Source organism: Apostichopus japonicus, chromosome 13 (genome assembly GCF_037975245.1).
Source record: "Apostichopus japonicus isolate 1M-3 chromosome 13, ASM3797524v1, whole genome shotgun sequence".
Taxonomy (NCBI): domain Eukaryota; kingdom Metazoa; phylum Echinodermata; class Holothuroidea; order Aspidochirotida; family Stichopodidae; genus Apostichopus; species Apostichopus japonicus.
This window is the reverse complement of record NC_092573.1, coordinates 5,907,785-5,929,430: the sequence shown is the minus strand read 5'-3', so window position 1 is coordinate 5,929,430 and position 21,646 is coordinate 5,907,785. Positions and strand designations below refer to the sequence as shown.

At 33.6% G+C, this 21,646-nt stretch overlaps 1 protein-coding gene across 2 annotated transcripts in view; it reads right to left on the bottom strand.

Annotated features, from left to right (window-relative positions):
- LOC139978382 (G-protein coupled receptor 54-like) overlaps positions 1–19,655 on the bottom strand; it is a 56,583-nt gene extending 36,928 nt beyond the window's left edge. For both annotated transcript variants that reach the window (XM_071988574.1, XM_071988573.1), the window contains exon 1: positions 19,362–19,655. The gene's annotated coding sequence lies outside the window, so the exon portion shown is untranslated. The remainder of the gene's footprint in view (positions 1–19,361) is intronic.
- Positions 19,656–21,646: the final 1,991 nt, after the last annotated feature.

Below are 21,646 nucleotides of genomic sequence, written 5' to 3'. Positions count from 1 at the left end.
GTGGACCAGGGGAGGAGGAAAGACTGATGCTACAGGGGTGTGACTTAAAATGAACGAAATAGAATTGTTAATTGCATATAGAATTATTATAGACTTTACTAATGATGTTTTTTTTTTACATTAATCGTCGAAGCATATTTGAAACTATATAAATTTATAGTGCAAAATATGGTAAAAAACATCTTTCTAAACAGAGCAGAGTTTGATCAACACCTAACCAAACTGTCACGTCCTGCTCAAAGTAAATTAAAAAAAAAAAATGATCAAAGACAATTTCATCATATAGGCTACTTAATTTGTCGAATAATGAATGATTCTATTTGAAATTAAAAATGACGCAGTCCACATTTTTCTTTTATCTGTACAAAAGACCCAAAAAAAAACGAATTGGTATACCTACTCAAAGCTTCGAAGTTTTTTCTTTTGCCATGACTTAAAACTTTTAGCTATAGTCAGCCTAATAAGCTGAATTGAGGATTTTAAAAATGCCCTTTTTCCAATACTATCGAAAAATTGTACAACGTATAAAGCTACCTTGAAAGGAAACGTATATAACTTCTTCATTCTCTCGAAAAGGTCCTGGAAGTATTGACTTTGACAGCCCCCAGGTTAATAAACAGGCTTATTGACTTGAGGTGACCAAAGAGGTGAAAAGAATCTTATAAGGAGGTTCCGACCTCTTCCAACCGAATGTCTTGTTCTCCCTGCAATCTCTCCGGTTTTGGACAAGGTGAGATGTTGTTTACAGTAGACTTGTACATGGCATGCTTCATACGTAGATTGCTGTTTACTAAATGATGGTTGTGAAGTTTTTACTAATTACCCAACAGTAGATTATAGAAATAACCTAAGTACATTGTATTCGTGGGAAAAACTCCCTTCAATAAAATAAAGTCAAATTATGGACCATCGAGTCATTTCTTTCTATATTTCATCTAGAGTCGGTTATAAAGAACTCTGTCTTAGGATTACTGTTAGCAACCCAATGCGAGGGGCCTAACACATGCAAGACGAGAATAGACAGAAATTCTGTCCGTAAAACAAGTCTATTTATTTATATATATATATATATATATTTATATTAATATAATATATCAATATAAGAGTAGTTAAATATGTCGAAATTTACAGCCACCTAGAGTCATATCATTAAATGAAATATCGCGGAGACTTAAGCAAACAAATAGTGCGACGAATTTAGACTTTAACGAGCAGTAAAACTCCACTGATAAAATGTCCCTATCCTATAGGAGATTGTAAAAGGTCGTATACACATAACAACAGTCAGTGCACGACCCGCACGCATGTATTTTTGATTTCACCCTGATTAGATAATCATATGACGTAAATGTCATTCGTGGATGCTATAGAGATATGCATTGCATACTTTACACTTTCTAAATAATCATGTTACGCAGAATGCAGTATATACGCTATGATGACGATGTTATACTAGTCTAATAAAACAGTCCTCTAATCATATATTATATGACGGTATCAAAGAGTTTCAAAGAGTACAGTATATATGCTTAAACATGTGTCGTAAATTAATTTGGCGATTGTCACGTACACTTAACTCGTCTGAATATTATTTAAAATTAGTTGTAGTTATACTAGATTGGTAAGTGTAAGGGCGGCTTGAATTACAACATTGATATGTCGTAGACCTTTATAATGAAACACTTCGATCAGGGCAGGTTGGTTGTCTATATAACACTATTCTTTATAGAAATGAACCTTTATATAATGAACTTATAACATATCGATTAAATGTGGTTGGACTGCTTAGTCTAACACACACCCACACGCACACACGCACACGCACTGCGCGCACAACGTTAGGTCAGTTTCTCATATGCCACACGAAACTCAAGAGAAAAACTACATAACAATGTTATGGTCTAAAATACCATGTTTACAATGCATTAGGATCAAATTGTGTTGAGTGCCAACTAAGGGTATAGGCCTTTATGTTATTCTTATGTATTTACATGTTTCGGATGAGTTAATAGAGTCTACAGAATAATGGATTAACATTCAGATTTAGGCAAGTATACTGAGGAGCCGACGTCATTATCGACTTATTTCTTAAAGGACCATTGTAGAGACTTAGCATATTTTAAATGGTGAATAATCAAGACAATCGGATTAGCTATAAATGAATATCGCTAACCCTCAATGTTTTCTTTTCTCTATAGAGTATATAAGACGAAAGTACTGCCAAAAGTCACTCTTTAAAGATTATCTACCAGTACGTATGGTTATGTAATTTGATTTATGACTTATAGATTCACTGCAGTGACGAAACCAACAGGTGTGAATAAAATTGTCATTTAAAGAGTTCAGTATACTATATAGTGAAGTAAAACATGCCCAGTACAGATGACCCCCGCGTTATGCACTGTGTTTGTTTCATGTATACTAAAATCAAAAATCATGCACGCGTGACAACAACTTTTCATATGTACATTGCACTCAAAACATTATTAAAGTTGTATATATGATGATGCATACGCGGGTCTTATTTCAGGTCAAGTTCAAAAGTTTGGATTTGCGAAATGTACTGATCTTGACAACCAATTCACTTCTGTAAATCTTTAGGCTATAAATCACTTTGCAGCCTCTCTAAGTCGTTAATGGATCATTGCTTATATATTAGCCTGTAGCATCAGATATGGTGTTGAGGCGGACAGTAACTTAGATTAAGTGCATCATACAGTCTTCTTACGTTGAACATTCGGGATAAACAAAGACCTGGAGTTTGTTCTCTTTGCGTGGTAATGCTCTATGCATGTTAAATGAATATAATAAAAAAGAGCGTAAATACGGTACATATATGTGCATAGAAGGCCATAGGAGTATGGGGTGGGCTGTGTGGGGGAGGGGGCATTAAAACAATGTCCTCTTATCATTCAATGAAGTCGGAGGGAGTCAATACAGTTTAAAACGGTCGGATATTAGATAAGTATACCGTATATGTCCACCATATACAAAATGTTGAAATTCTTCAATTTCGTCTCTCCAGATAAGCCTGATTTTTCCGGGATAAATCGTCCTTAACCAATAAATCACTGGCCACTGCATGGGGAACCCTGGCAAGAATGGATTAAATCATATAACAACCGTCGGTTACCTCTTGAAGACTCGATGTGCGTTTGCCAAATTTTAACTTCGACCTTTCCAGCTTTCTGCCCTAAAACCTAAGTGAAAAATAATACCGTTCTATTCAATTTTTATATGAAATATTCATTATTTTTATTGAGTTATTTGTCGTTAAAAGTTTTGAGCTAAATAAAGTTTGCCAGATTATTTACCGAGTCCGTAGATTCTACAAACTTCATTCAAAATTTGCAAGCCCCGCCCAACATATCATGCGCCAATCAAATCTCTCTGTTTGGTTTACGACCGTTAGGCTTAGGGCTTACTTTTACCATCGTGGGTAGCCTGTGCCAGGTCCATTCTCTTGAATAGCATCCTTATTTCGGTCTTACCGATGTAGCTTGAGAAATTGTGTCCTTTCATTCCATTGCAAGGGATAAACAGGTGTTTTAAGACTTTTCCTCCGTGAAATTGGGTCAAAAAAGTGGACGAAACGAGTATATGTAGGTTACATTTGTGTAATGAAAATGCTGATATGGGCGGTGGCAGTGATTTTACGGTAAACCGTTCGCGCCAGAAGGGCAACAGAAAATTTAAAAATTTCTTTCGACTGCGACAGCTTTTCTCCATGAAACCCACCTGGTCAGAGTGCATTGCGAATAAGGAACATTGAATCTGCTTCGAAAGTTTGTTTTCCGAAATTCATCAACAAACACACATTGAGACTTGAAAGCATTTTGAAATTAAGAAAGGCGATGGATGTACGTCATAGACAGAAAACACTAACAAGTGTTTCTTTAATACTTTAACTGATGTTCTCGACTAAGAGTACAACCTTGCTAGTCACAAAGGAGAGATTCAAATCTAGGCTAGGAATATCTGAAGAGTGTTTCATTTTCCAGTTAATTATTCCAAAATCAGAGGCAAAGAAAGAGACAAAGAAAATTTGAAGAGATTGTTGAATGCTATAATTTTGTCATATTTTAAGGAATTCAATCGTTTTATTCTTTTTCTATTTTATTTCAAATCTTTTACATTCCTCACTACCATTGGATGGTCAATCCCCTCTTGTATACAACATAATATCTTTGGAGTGGTTTATACATTTTTTTACTTCGAAACTTGCACTACCGATCTATACTAAACTGTGAGAGCCGTCGCTCAAGTTCATACGGACGTTCTAATGTTACCACATAACCTACAGAATGTATTCTTCCCACTTGTGAGTGGAGAATCATGTTACCGTGGATACAGGTTAATTTCCACGCGCAGCTCTTCAAAAGTAGGTAAAGAGATGGCATTTCCAGAACAGACAAACCTGTCTCCTTCTGTTATTCTCACCAATATTTGCCAGCAACTTATGAGCTAAAGTGTAGCAAAAAGCGAGCCAAAAGCGATGTACTTATATGAAAGATGTACAGAAAACCAATCTGTGACGTAGGTTTGTATTGTAAAATGTTACAAGCTGGGTTTGGGGGAACTGTATGCGATTAATTTTGAAAGTGGAATTTGTCGTGGACACTTTTCGAAGTTTGCTCGATGGTGGCATGCACCGAGGAACAGGTCTGACAGGGGGTGTAAGTGCAGCTCCGGGCGCGGGGTCTGGTAGGGGACCGTTATAAAAATTAAAGAAATAGAGAATTATATTGTTCATTTTCAGAAAAGAAAAGTATATATACGCCAATTAACAATCAATATGCCATCAATTTATTAGCTCCAAAGGGGGACCGGTAACATAATTGTCCCAGTGCCATATACCTGCTGTTCGACACCCATGTCAAGAACCAGCGAACTAAATGAGAATTTCGGTATGATTAGGAGTAAACATTTGTCATGTGAGGGAATACTCGTTGTAGAGACAAACTTATGAGTACCATGGAAGGACCCATTTTGAATGACAATCTGAATATCTATTCGAAAAATTCGAAAAATCCGAAACCAATATATACTGCCAAGATTATAGTATTTAAAAATTGTTTTGCTTGAGAAGAAATGCTGATTGAATGAAGTTCAACATATTGATGGCTGACGCAAAGCCTAGTAAAGTGACCTAAAAATTAACTTACAAAATATGCTTGGTTAAATTATATTAATATCAACGACCTATTTGACCATTCGACTTTCTTCCAGATGAACTTTTCAGAAAATTATCGGTTATCTGTTAAATAATTTTCACTCCCTCTCTTTCTTTATTTTCTTGTGCATTGAAGTAATAACTTTGATTGATTCCTACAAATTCATGAGAAAAGAAAATAAGGATATATTTTCCGAATTTCTCACATGACTTGAATTTTATCTTGATTTCGAAAGTGATTATTTTATATCTCGGGAGTTTTTCGCGCCAAAGAAAAATGGATAAGAAACTTAAGAGTAGGTAAACCTCAAATAATCAATGACGAATTAATTTAAACAAGTGGCTGGGGAGGCGTTAAGCTTAATTATATTAGAGAAGGCGATATTGCGCTACAGAACTGTACTTGAAATCAACAGCGATCGGTTCTATACGCATATAATCCACAATTGATTATGAACTTAACGAATTACCTACTGTGGTGGTTGGAGGGTTCAGTCTAATCACGTACAAACACGTACAATCTGTAATACAAATTGTAATCTATAGGTCTGTAGTCTTGATTATGACAAGATTTATATATATATATATATATAGATAGATAGATAGATAGATAGATAGATAGATAGATAGATAGATAGATAGATAGATAGATAGATAGATAGATAGATAGATAGATAGATAGATAGATAGATAGATAGATAGATAGATAGATAGATAGATAGATAGATAGATAGATAGATAGATAGATAGATAGATAGATAGATAGATAGATAGATAGATAGATAGATAGATAGATAGATAGATAGATAGATAGATAGATAGATAGATAGATAGATAGATAGATAGATAGATAGATAGATAGATAGATAGATAGATAGATAGATAGATAGATAGATAGATAGATAGATAGATAGATAGATAGATAGATAGATAGATAGATAGATAGATAGATAGATAGATAGATAGATAGATAGATAGATAGATAGATAGATAGATAGATAGATAGATAGATAGATAGATAGATAGATAGATAGATAGATAGATAGATAGATAGATAGATAGATAGATAGATAGATAGATAGATAGATAGATAGATAGATAGATAGATAGATAGATAGATAGATAGATAGATAGATAGATAGATAGATAGATAGATAGATAGATAGATAGATAGATAGATAGATAGATAGATAGATAGATAGATAGATAGATAGATAGATAGATAGATAGATAGATAGATAGATAGATAGATAGATAGATAGATAGATAGATAGATAGATAGATAGATAGATAGATAGATAGATAGATAGATAGATAGATAGATAGATAGATAGATAGATAGATAGATAGATAGATAGATAGATAGATAGATAGATAGATAGATAGATAGATAGATAGATAGATAGATAGATAGATAGATAGATAGATAGATAGATAGATAGATAGATAGATAGATAGATAGATAGATAGATAGATAGATAGATAGATAGATAGATAGATAGATAGATAGATAGATAGATAGATAGATAGATAGATAGATAGATAGATAGATAGATAGATAGATAGATAGATAGATAGATAGATAGATAGATAGATAGATAGATAGATAGATAGATAGATAGATAGATAGATAGATAGATAGATAGATAGATAGATAGATAGATAGATAGATAGATAGATAGATAGATAGATAGATAGATAGATAGATAGATAGATAGATAGATAGATAGATAGATAGATAGATAGATAGATAGATAGATAGATAGATAGATAGATAGATAGATAGATAGATAGATAGATAGATAGATAGATAGATAGATAGATAGATAGATAGATAGATAGATAGATAGATAGATAGATAGATAGATAGATAGATAGATAGATAGATAGATAGATAGATAGATAGATAGATAGATAGATAGATAGATAGATAGATAGATAGATAGATAGATAGATAGATAGATAGATAGATAGATAGATAGATAGATAGATAGATAGATAGATAGATAGATAGATAGATAGATTAACAACTTCATTCTAACTCAAGTGTCAATAAAGGAGTTAGTATATAGGTGAGCCCATACTAAATGGGAAAATGATGCTGTGTCAGTTCCGAACGCCTTTCCTTCTCTCCAATCGCTCACCTCCTCCCCCTGTCCCTCCCACGCCCAAAACTTGCTTTTTGTTCACGTAGTCAAACAAATTCATTAGCAGTACGGTGCACTCGGAATGAGAGCAACAGGCTTCCTGCAAGCAATATTAATGTTAAACATATCGGGCAACATGAATAAATCAGCTCTCAATAAACTGATCCAATGCATTAACGGCCCCTCCCAACCCCCACCCCACCCTCCATTCCGAAACCCATGGGTCAATCATTTGGTCACTCTTCCACTCGTTGCACTCTCCATTAGCTGATACAGATTTAATTAATTCAGGTTTAATGTTTTCATGTCAATTATGAGCCGTCACATAACATATCCTGCCCTTTAGCATTATACGATGTAAACAAATGTTCTTCAGAAACCAACATTTGATTGCGTCCAGGTAAATTTTAAAATTCATTCCATTGCAGAAGTTAGCCCCCATTTCGGTGAACCTTTCTCGAAATCTAATATAGTTTTCTCTCCTTTAAATCAATGTCGTGTCGTGAACAGGACGGTTAAAGTGAAATACGTCGTGTCCAATTGACGTCAAATACCGTCTTCCGATCGACTCTACATTTTGGTTTTCTACTGTGTTATAAACATAACCAACCTATACTCACAGGATCTATACAACATATCGAACCGCTAGCTTCGAATCAGTTAAATATTATTCAAAATAAAATATAACGTACGTATAGTAGCTTAACGTGCAACGTATACGAGTATAGATGAGGTATGCGAACTTCAGAATTCTTGTAAATTAAAGAAAACTGCATTTCTTGAGTTTAAAAGTGAGTTCCTTTATCAAAGAGAGAAACGAACAGACTAAAGGAAGTTGATATTAGTATCTAAACAAAAATGATCATTGATGCTTAAATACTTACTAACCTTTTGATTTGTTTTCATTATTTTTTCGAACTAACTTCGTAAAAATTTGTTATTCGACAAACATAATGGAAACCGATTATAGGAGAATCTTGACCTTTTCCCCGAAAAACAAAAACATAATGTTTAGTGTAGACAAACTAGCATGAGATCCCTTGGTTTTTGTTGTTGTTATTATTTTTTAAGGTTTGATCATTTTAACATTAAGTACTGGTTTATCGTTGTACAGTATGTTGTGGTACAACTTGCAAAGTTATACCGTACTCATGTATTGATTGTATGTTAAGAATTCTTATGTTGGAATATGAAACCAGACTGATTTGAAATGTTCTAAAGGTCAGATATATCGGTGATTATTTATACTTTTCTTAACGCATAGACTAACGAAACAGACAAGCAAATACGAGAAGAATTTAACTGTTTTAAATTAGATTTAAATTTCCAACATTTGGTAATGTTACTTTTGTCTGCTGTGCGTCTTTTCAAATAAAGGTCTATCGTCTTACTTCCAATTTGGAATGGATAAAGGTTCTCTTGGGGCGGTTATGAGGCCTTGGTGTTACTAAGTTTTTTTTTTCTTACGATAGCTAGGAAATAATATATTATGACCTAGGAGAAAATTTGACGTTAACCTTGAAATAACCGTTCGTATCACCTATAGCATGTGACTGGAGGTTCTTCTTTGGAATTTATAAAACATGGCCAAAAGAAGCAAAAAAAAATCGGGAAAATGCAGGCTGTTATAAAGCCCTCAGAATTTAGTTCTATTTATCAAGTCTAGAGGAAATAATTATTCCAAACCCGGTTATTAGGTTTCCAAGTTTTGATATATAATAACAAATGGGTCTCCGACTCGTTATTCGTATAGCAATTTGAGAGTAGACGTGGATGGATAGGATAGGACTTCAACTAACTTGGTTTATATAGCTGTTAAATTAAACCACAGCCGCACTCAAAAAGAAATAGAAAAAGAGGCCCTGTGATCTCTCTGACTCTTCAAATTAAGTGTTAAGTGAAACAAATGTGACATGCAGTAGTCAAGGTTCTCTATGTAAGTATGGCGTCTCGGTGATACAATAAGTGCTCGTGAAAACTATTAACGAAACATTCCAAACTTAAAACTTGATGATGATGATGATGATGATGATGATGATGATGATGATGATGATGATGATGATGATGATGATGATGATGATGATGATGATGATGATGATGATGATGATGATGATGATGATGATGATGATGATGATGATGATGATGATGATGATGATGATGATGATGATGATGATGATGATGATGATGATGATGATGATGATGATGATGATGGTGATGATGGTGATGATGATGGTGATGATGGTGATGATGGTGATGATGATGATGATGATGATGATGATGATGATGATGATGATGATGATGATGATGATGATGATGATGATGATGATGATGATGATGATGATGATGATGATGATGATGATGATGATGATGATGATGATGATGATGATGATGATGATGATGATGATGATGATGATGATGATGATGATGATGATGATGATGCAACCAGACTTAGGATACCCGAATACAATGTAGCATTAGAGAAATGATCCTGACAGTATTATCAGCTGAATTCAGGATTGCCAATTTGAGTTTAGACTGTGGAACTTAGAGCGTAAAAGTTCAGGAAAGTAATTTAGTCTTTATATGCATATATAAACACCTGCCCATTAATTGTGTGTTTTTGCACATAACTTAAACCGACACGAGCACATTTTTAATTAAAAATTTACCGCGAAATGTGTAAAGCAACCTACTGGGGATTATTATTGACATGGTTTCATAATTATTATTCATTTTATAATTATGCTTCACGATTGGAACGCTAGATTTCACATTTTATATCAGACAAAACCTACATATACTGAGAGGCACCAACTAAAAGAAACGGCAGAATTCCAAAGTGAATATGTATTCTTTCCCGAAAACCATCCACTTTTATGCATTGAATTTAAGATATCAAGATATACCGTATATTGATCTGCAGTTTTAGTTGTGTTGTAACGTTACATCCTTCGGTACAAGACAATACTCCCTTAATACATAACTGACTACCCACCCAATCAAAATAATATGATTTCATATATTTATCTGGTGTGATTGCTTCTAATTGCTTCAAGTTAGTAACCCTCATTTAAAGATGTTTTGTCGTCTCAGCGGAATCCAACAATATTGTATGCCGGATTTTGCGTGACGTCACAAATAGTAAAAAAACAAAACAAAAAACAAAAAAACAGCACAGTAACGATGAGAACTAGTTACAGTAACAACGTATTTGGAAAATATGGTATCTGACATCATCGTTTTTTAGCAATATAAACTGCCGATTCGTCATCTTTAAGTCCAATAGACGGAAAATTTCGTGCTTTATAATTTTGTGTAGTATATTTCTCTGTCAATTCGAAATACTCTTGTACCTTTATAAAAGGGCCTATGGCATTCTTCCTGGTAAGCTATATATATATATATATGATATATAAATATATATATATTATAATATATATATATATATTTATATATATATATATATATATATATATATATATATATATATATATATATATATATATATATATATATATGTATAAAATTCCGAAACCTTTTTCTTTACACACTACAGGCGATAATAGCAAATTCATTTTAAGTGTAATATGGCCACGGAAATCCAATCTAGGGTCGGTTCAGTATGCGAACTTTTTACAACACTGGTAACCTGGGTATAGCTAAGCGCGCACGCACACTGAGATTTTTTGACCAATCAGGTGACCGAATTGTACATTTAATTCCCTTAGCTCTAATTAATAGTGTTCATTGTTTTCTTAGTTGTAATGTTAATCGACATGGGATGCAGAAACATCCTATAATCTCTACTTTATGTGCAGTATCCCTTTCCAACATCCCTAAAGTTTATCCTCTTGACAGGAAGAGTAACTCGGGATTTAATTTCATTGGTAATTTTAGTATGTCCGAGTGAGGGGGGGGGGGGTGTATAAAGATACTGTGAATAGTGTATCGAGTAGGAGATACCTGGTTGTTTGATACGTTACACGATGTGATAGAAGAATAGCTAGTGTATAACCCTAACAGATGTACTATTTATTACGAGTTGAATAACCTGTCTCTATTCATTTGGCCAAAAAATAAAAGGTTTTCAGAGGTGTTGTTTTGTTCCGTATCAGACCAAGAAATATATTCAAATGGAATCAACTAGAAGAGTAAGTTTTTGATAAATATAACATGGTGCAATATACACGTCATTTAGAGCAGATTGTTACATCGGCTGTTATAATAACCAAGGTGTTTGCTTTATTTATAATAAAAGCATTTCTTAAACTTCTTAAAAATATTAACTTTTGAAAACCTTTAGAAGTGTCTTCTTGCCTCTACTACAATAAACCTATGTAACAATGTCCAATAGTTTTCATATGTACGTGCACACATTATTATTAGTATATATTGGAATGGTTATGGATAAAGGCCTACACTACTATCGTATAACACTGGTTTGAAACAAGAACAAAACAATCCAGGTTTAGTTTTAACCACGATTGTATGAAGGAAACTTAAAACAGACTATTTTGTTCACAACATAAGTTTCCATCATTTCCATGAATTTTATTACAACGGTTGGGTTACTCCTTCTTGAAAATCCAACCGCGCATGCGTGTATGTAAATCATATGCATGTGTACCCATATTACCAATGGCTGCACTTACACATTCAAAACATTGCATGGATTTGTTTTCTTCTATGTGTCAACCATATACCTAAATGCAGCTACACGTATCATTGACGACTCAGCCTATATATTGTTGACGAACCAAGCCCCCCCTCCCCCCTCCCTCCGCATCTTTATTTTTCGTTGATCAAGATGTGATGATCTTAGGAAACTCTGTATCGAGTATTACTCAACGCAGGACGCCAGTTGATCTTCAGGCTAAGAATGATAAATACAGCGAAGCGAAGCATAAGCACTCGATTTTATTCTAAAGTTGAGCGCACTGCCACTGTTTTCTTATTCATATTAATCACCAAACAAAACAAAAAAAGGTAATGAAAAAAAAAGAGGTTTTAATGGAATATATTATCAAATAGTGCATGTCAATAATTCACCAAAATGAGTTAGGAAATGTGTCTTTATAGCAGACTTCATCAAAACCCTCTACCGATAATGTTCGAACATAATAATCTTTATTTTTAATGATTACACAGGTGTTACTGAGTTGATTGGTAACATGAAAAGGTATATTATTATTGTGATTGAACTTAATAGCAGTTTCATATACACTTAGTATGATTTGTACAAAATAAATTAAAATTAGTCAGAAAAGTACGTTGTATATGCGAGGAAACAATCGATTTAGTTTACTTAATGAAAAATATGCAAATATGGAAAGAATGATCATATTTGCTTTTGAGTAATACCACTGGATGAAAGTTCATGTAAAGTTAATTTAAAAAAAATTAATACTTTAATATAGGATTAATTGCTCCCTAGTTTCACGTATCAATCGCCATTCTTTTTATCTTGTGACAATACCACTAACACACGGGTTAAGCCTATACCAGTGTAGTTCAGTTCATATAAATTAGACAGGGTTACAAAACTTGTCTTGTTAATTGTACTTAGCAGTATAGGCTTTGTATTTTGGCTCAGAAATTGCCAAAACCTACTGAGCATTTGTCAAACTAAGATTTCAATTAATATTACTAAAATATCCTCCTATCAATCGATGTGTTATTCTTTTTTTTTTTTTATAAAGGTAAAGGAAATTGAGCAAATAATTAATAAATCCGATTGGTTATAAACATTTCGTCGCTTAGACATTTTTTTATCGTAGGAAGGTTACTATAGTAATAAAGACATGTAAAAACATATTTTACAATAACATAAACAGTTTTGTCTTTTTTATTACATTCCTCCAAGGAGGGCTGGATTTCCAAAACTGTGGTCTCACCTCAAATAGAAACAGTAAACTTGTCTGTAAATGAGTTACGGTTAGTATGTTAAAAAACAACGGATATTTAATTTCTTTCATTAAGAATAGTAGCTCACTAAGAGCAAAGATATTCCAAATCAAGAAATTAGGGTTTCTATCTTTTACTCTTTCGTCACCATCATCGCTTTCTTTCTCGCTATTTTTTATTTGTTCTTCTTCTCGACAGTCTATGCGTTTTAGACGTGACCTCGAATATGGATTTACGATTGTAACAGAATTCCTTTAATTTTGATAACGTTTCGTTGTATCGTTCTTTTGGTCTATTATATATATATAATTATATATATATATATATATATATATATATATATATATATATATATATATATATATATATATATATATATAACAATCAATCATAACGGATTATTCAAGCATGGAGCTACAGCTCCATCTTTGGGTCTTATATATATGAATATATGTATATAAATATATAGGCCTATATATAGGCCTATATATATATATAGTAATATATATTTGTATAAATAGATAGATATCAATCAATCATAACGGATTATTCAAGCATGAAGCTACAGCTGCACGTTCACACTACAGACTGTATGACAGACATGAACAGAATGAATATGAGTTGAAGTAGATTTTTCTTTGGTATGAGTATACACGTAAAAGCCTCTAAGCATGAGTTTTGCAGTACGTGTACAAACTTTTGCTTTACTTCCTAGTAATCGACCATTGAAAATGCCCCAAGTACGAGTACACTTGCGAGTACAAATTTACAAGGCATTGTACCAGTACATACTATATACGCGAGTACGAGCAGTAGAGTAGGAACTCACTTTAAGTCTTCTGCTGCACCATGAAAACAGTGCTATCTAATATCTGTCAAAATTGCATCATCAACGTCACCTGCGAAAGACCAGTTAAATCTAAAGTTACATGTAATATACTGTACATACTCATGTTCGTGCCCTTAGGGGTGTATGCCAGTCGTTGTGTATAATTATCACGGAATATAAATTTCTACCACCACTTGGTTAGCTTACGTCCGTTTTGCGGTGCAAAAAGAACCATACAGAGGCCTGGAGGCTGTGACATGGTGAACGTCACTCCGTTCAGATGTTAAACATTATTTAGATAAAATTGAAGAGGGGTATCGTGAGAGCAGACAAACTTAGAATGACCTTCATCTATAGGGCCATGTTTTCGATGTTGAATTAATGAATAATGCAACTTTTTCCCCCTAAAATTTGACAAGATTGCCTGTTTGACCAATTACCGTGTTTTACATTGGTGTTCACCGCAGAATCATATATAAGCAGCGGGGTTGGTATCAAGAATAAATAAATATATATATATAACAGAATTCAGTAACAGAATTCCTTTAATTTTGATAACGTTTCGTTTCATCGTTCTTTGGGTCTATTATATATATATATATATATATATATATATATATATATATATATATATATATATATATATATATATTATATTATTATATTATACGTCTGTCTAAGAAGTGAAACAGTCAATTATAAAAGTCTGTCGTGTCATTGAATCGATTGATTAAGCTGTTCTTAAATGTGCTTGAAGGAACATTAATGACATCGCCATGCGTTCATTCATTTACTCAAGTCCACACACACACACATCTATTTTAGTAATACACCCCCACACACGCACAATATGTCGTTTAATAGAAGAAAACAAACTAGTTTTCTGTAGTACGCCCTAATGATTGTTCTCAACTAGTTCTAGTTCGTATTGCAAACTATCGTCAACCTGTAAAACTGTTTTTCAAAATATCTCATAGTTGTAACTAATTTCAAGTAGCATCATATTTATTCAACGAGACAAAAATGTCATATTATCAAATTTAGGGAATTAAACAGAGGAAATATAACACACCAAGCGTGAATGAAATATTACCAAACATTTCATATGTCATGCTGTAAACTATATCCACTTCATCGCCTTGATATCTCTGAACTATCTGCTGAATATGTAAACATACAAATTATTATACTGTTTTGTTCTTTCTTCCGTTTTTACGTGGATTACGTCACGACCTAACAGATACCAATATGTCATAATTTCGTCTTCGAATGGTTGCTACCCCCTGCACAATAACAATCATAAAGTATGAAACATTGTCAAGGAAATGAACCGCTCATGGAGATTATAATTTGGGAACGGGTCTTAATATTTCCTCACTCTCATTAAATTAGTTGATGAATGTAACATCTTGTGGTAATAACAATAACAACATACAAAAGAAGTCATGGACTGCTTAACAACAATTGTGACAGCAATTGTTTTCTTCTTCAAATTAGTCTGCAAGGAAAAAATGCAAATATTGCAGAGTTGAATGACATTAAGAACGTTAACGGGTTTCTTAATGCATGACTGTTATCGCTAATTTTGAAGTCATATTAGAACATCTTGTACAATTAACAAAGCAGTAATGTACCCCTTCAACTGTTCAGCCACGAAATGAAATGGCCAAGAACGATCAAACGATTGAAGCGATATTGAGACAGAGTTTATTAGAATGCTATAGGAATATCATGCATGTGTGTGGTTCGTTCAAATCATTATATAGGGATGAAAGAGATACGCTATTATAGTCAAAGTGGCATTTTATTGTTCCTTGTAATAATTTAACTTGACTCACAGAGAACCAAAAGAAGGACAAAAAAAGGCCCATCATTTTATGACCATATAAGGAAGAATAGTCTACAACGACACCGAAAAGACTTCGTCTCTGACACAATTCACGATCTTTGGAATCGTTCACCGGTGATTAATTAAGTAGTTATGTAAATCGATAGGTTGTTTTTAAATTATTTAATGATCGTCAGTTACAAATGTTGTCATTTTCTTTTTCCAAACAACAGATGGTTTTCTTGCTAATCCTTTCGAACTGATGAATCAACATATTCCACAAACGAGACACCTGTGGATGATGGTATAGGCCTATACTGCATATACGCAATATTGCAAAGTCTACCATGACCAGCCGTTTAATTCCTCCTCTGTCGATTGTTGGCTTTGTAGTAATGTAGCGATTCCCGCTAAACTCAGACATCATTGTCAATATTGTTTTAGAATGATATCGTTTACAAAAGACCCTTTATGCTTTCCACTACAAATATCAGCTTTTATAAATTACGACTCATAAGATTTTATGAAAGTGAAGGCCTAGCCTAAGCCAATCATGCCTAACACAGTTTGCTGCATTGGTCGTCGCAACAGATACCCAGTCGCTGTTCTTGGACTACCAAGAAAAGGTTGCTATGTATATTTAGCCTAAAATTGAATCCTAAAACAATTTCAGAACAGATATCACAAGGCCTAGCCTAAGAGCAAACGAACGAAGCAAAAAATAGGTGGAAATTATTGTCCGTATGTAAAGACTACATTGGTCACCCTCATTACACCTCTTTGTTCCGAAGAATTCTCCAATTTAGAGTAAATAAAAGTTAAGCGAGTACAAGTTTGTGTTCTATTCACTTGAATATTGATTCAAGCCTGTAAATTGTCTTGAAATATCACATCTTTTATAATTTTTCTTTGGGTTATTTTTGTTTATGTGTGTTTGTTTGAGGCAATTTAGGTTTCTACCATCACGTAGATAACACGTGTACTTTTTGGCTTTGGACCACGAGAAATCACATAACTTCGTCTCACCGATGCGTAATGTGTTGATGATGCCTATACTGTGAAGTTTTCCTCATTTGTTGTTGCCAATGTGTTTAATGTTTATATAGTTCATAAGCTTAATTGTTCAAGTTTATTTTCAAACAATAAGCTTGATTCAAAGTAAAGCAATCTTAATTGATAGTTGTTTTTCCTATGATCATTACAATTGCCTTGTCAAAGATATAGCTACATGCAAAATTGAAAATGAAATTCATTTGCTTATAAACATTCACTTCTCTAAAAAAAAGTCTAGAAGCCTCAGAAATTCATCATTTTAATCTTGCACTTTCTGTATTTTTTGGTAAAATTGTTGACAAAACGCAACAATCTGATTTAATTTTTTAAGCATACACCGCAAGATAAATTAGAAATTCAAATGAGAGGAAATATTGACACTGGATCCATTTCACAACATATATTTGATCTACACCATCGAACATGTTTTTTTTTTCTTAAAAAAAAACATATTTATAAAGTTGAAAAATTCATGGTGTTTGTCTTTACCAGCTTGTAGGATATCAAAAAAAAAAACAATAAGCGATAGGTAAAAGAGTTGTTAAGAACTTCAACGAAGGTCATTTATTACCGATAATAAATTGCAACAAGATATGAACGTCTCCTTCAATTGAAAGTAAATGAAAAAAAAAATTGGCAGTCACACAAAACAAATTAATTTTCAAACATATGAATAGATTTAGTTTCTGATTTAGTGGCTTCGATGCTTTTAGATTAGATATTCTTTACATACTTCATGATACAAGGCCATACTAAATTTTGACAGCACCGGCGTCCTATATTGCAAAATTAGCTATGCGATATATGGAGAGAGCGGGAGGGAGGGGGGGGGGGTGTGTGTGAGAGGATTATAGAGTATAGCGGTAATTAACAAATCGGTATAATGTACAACCTCACAAAATCCATTAAATGTTGTAAGTGTCGCGTTATAAATCATTTCACAGATATGTGATGGAGAAGGCTGTGGTATCGTAATTAAATGCTAAAAAAATAATGATAATATTTATGTTATAGATCATATGCAAATTACTTTCAAACAGCTGTGAAATAGAAGATGGATTAAAATCATCATACCTATCATTTTGCACCGCATATTCTCTCATATATAATATAGGTTGGTTGAATTTTGCTCATCCTGCATGGAATGGTATTTGTTACCCTTTATATTCAAATAAAGAGTAAATGATTTTAACACTTCAGTACAGTTGCAAATCTGAGTTAATTTGGACGGAAATACAATGACAGTTACAGAGTACATCTTATGTGACTTAGGTCCCTATATAGAGTCCCCTTATTGTAAGCATGGCAACCAAAGTGTCGAAAGCTTTGCCCTTCGTTCAAATTGTTATGAATATTTGTTGAAATTAAGGCTCTTGCAAGGTAAAAGCGACACAAACTATAAGTCGTAATACGTTTGCCAAAATGAAGCTTTTGATAGAATTTCTCTCATAGCGCATTGTATGCGATAAATAGTTCATTCATCGGCAGTCTGCTTGCTAAATTTCAACAGAGAGGTTTTCATGATGGATACCCTTCTATTAATCAAAATTAAATTAATTGATACAGCTCAACTTCGACGTCTGTAATGTTATACATTTAGTTTATTAGTTTCCACTCATTTTAACCACATTTAACCGAAGACTGAGATTGAACGTTAGATTTAAGATTTTAAAGATTAATATTTTCTACATGTGGAATCTACATATTGTGATTCCAGAATAGTTCTCATTTTAAATCAACAACCATTTGGTGTATGGTTACTAAAATTATTGTTATCATGCATGTGTTTTTTTTTCCTTCAAATTAAGACATTCAGTACCATATGCATATTTAAAATAAAGTGTTTGCTTTAGATATAGGAGTGTTAGCTCAGGAGTGTTATAGGAGTGTCAGCTCAGTGGTTAACGCCGGTGGTTAACGCCGGTGGTTAACGCCGGTGGTTAACGCCGGTTAACGCCAGTGCCTTCCAATCATATATGGTCCCCGGTTCGAGTCACTCCAAGATTAATGTATGTCGTCCAGTTACAGAGTTGTTAACAATTCATATTCGTGGACGTTAAATAAGAATCTAAGTGACTGACTTTGGTCAGCTTGCGGCTTTGATAAGCCAATGAGCCTCTTCGCGAGTTCCTGCTTGTAGGAGGATCTAAAATACATACATACATATTTACATACACCCATACATACATACATACATACACACACATACATACATACATATAATTCTGCCATCACAATACGCAACTTCTTTGGGTTGAATCAAAACGAAAGACAACTATGATTTCTTTTTAATTAATCTTTGAATATTCTACAACTGTTTTGTTTATGATTCAACCGAATCAAATGATAAATACTGTACCCAAAATATCGTGAAACTAAGGATTTAAAGCAAAACCCTTTATATTAGAAAAGTAGTAAGAAACTTACCCAAAGACCACTCGGTTAACGTTTCAGTTGTCGAACGCAGGTACAACTTCTGACTAATAAACTATGGTGTTCCTAATTGATACAGAAGTAAAGCACATGAACAGATCTACCCTTTCGATTCGAAATTTAATTCAGTTTCACTTTCGTCGTCCGGAAAATGCACGGTTTTCAAGAAGTAGAAAGATGGAATAAATTCAAGGATATCCAACCCCAAAAATGTCAGAAATCTCATCTACGACATAGATATGTGCTCTTCAACTCCATTGAACAAATTGTAAAGTGAAATTTGTTCAGTTCCACGAAGGCAGCATCATCTACGACGAGATACGCGAACCAAAATATCTACGGATGCTCATAAACGCGTTTGTTATGTGGTTCATGGTAACCAACACGATACGATAGTTATTATTATTCATCGTACTTTATTCGAAACTATATGCGGTTATATTGTAAACGTATGTTTTAGAAGGGAAAAAACAGGTATTAATAAGGGGTTAATCAACGGTCTAGCGTGCGTTACTCGCAGGATTAATGCACGATCGGGGGATAATGCAAGCGATGCACGAGGGCGGAGCCCGAGTTCATCCAGCGATAGCATTAACACCATTTGTGTGGGGGAAAAATCATTAAACAAAACATTTTTGGTTACATATAACCAAAGATTTATTAAAATGATGCCCCGTAATTTTACCGTGCGTTACTCACAGGATTAACCACGGTCAGCTGATCTGAATGGACCAATAGGATTTAGGAATCTTTACTAAGTATGAATGAATATTATATGAATGATACTTTCAAAAATGTGGAACTTACGTATATATTATATCTTTCTGAGGGAGGTCCAACAATTCATTGGGGCCGTATGTCTATCTCACTAGGGTAAAAGTTAGAACATCGATTATGCCTAATTACTTACGAAATTATTTCTAGATGGAGATGATATATATTGAAATCGTAATGAGTTGGAAAATCAAGAACAGTGAAAAAACTTCGAACCCGGGCCTCCCGCTTTGTACGCGGACACCCTAACCACTAGGCTATGGACGCTGATTGTATGTCCAGAGGTTCGAAACCGGTAAGGAAGGTCGTAATTCCACCGCTGTAGGCGTTTGTCACCTGTATCGAACAATACTAGTTCTGTTTATCGTCGCCTCCCTAAAGGAACTAATTTCGTAAAATATTAGGCATGTTCGAGGATTGAAGATTTTTTATTTATTATCAAAGTTCATGCTTGGTTACCTCATTCAAATTATTCATTTAACGAAAAGGCTTCATTCATTTATTAAATTGAATTTATGTCAGTAAAACTCTCCTTCTTATAGTGTGGCTAGCATACATGCAAGTCCTGTCAAATATGAGCCAAGATTGTTTACATGTAAATATTACAACGGCTATACATATATTATATCAACGTTAATACAGAAGAATCTGTGTCAGATGCGTAAGTTATTAATCGGTAGAAAGTGTCGAGAGACCTTTCTTTTTATCCTTCTTATTCTTCTTCTTTTTTTTGATTTCAGTAATTTATTCTCAATAATTTCAATTTATGTTTCATTGTTGGCAAGGACATTAAATTTATTCCTCTTCTGAATATATTTTATTCATTAAACTTTGAATCTATGGTTGAAAACCTCGTTCTTTGTGTGCATGGGTGACATACATACGAGTCATTTGAAATATGAGACGAGGTCATTGACATGTAAATCTATACAATAACTACCTCCATTAAATCAATGTTACGACAGATTAACGTTAGTAACAGAAACCTTCCGGCATACAGCTTCTGGAATTTCAATGATTGTAATATGCACTATACGATAACCATTAAATGTAGCTTAATAAATGGTATCACGGATCAATTTATATAAAGGACATCTCCGTGAAATATTCCATCCGTATCGTGAAACCGAAGATATAAAATAAAAAACATCGTCCAAATGGAAAAACCTTATTAATGGAAAATGGAATGTAAAAATAAATAGAAATTTAAAATATTTACGAACTCACCCCCTCCCCTCCCTTCCCTTCCCTTTTGCCCCGCAACTTATATCCGCGCCCGACTTACCGACTGGAAACATACAACGAAAGGTAGATAGAATGTCAACACCTACAGGCATAAGAGGCAGCACCATAGTAACCAACACTATATATACTCTCCATATATACTCTCCATATATACTCTGCATATATACTCTCCATATATACTCTGCATATATACTCTGCATATATACTCTCCATATATACTCTCCATATATATTCTGCATATATACTCTCCATATATACTC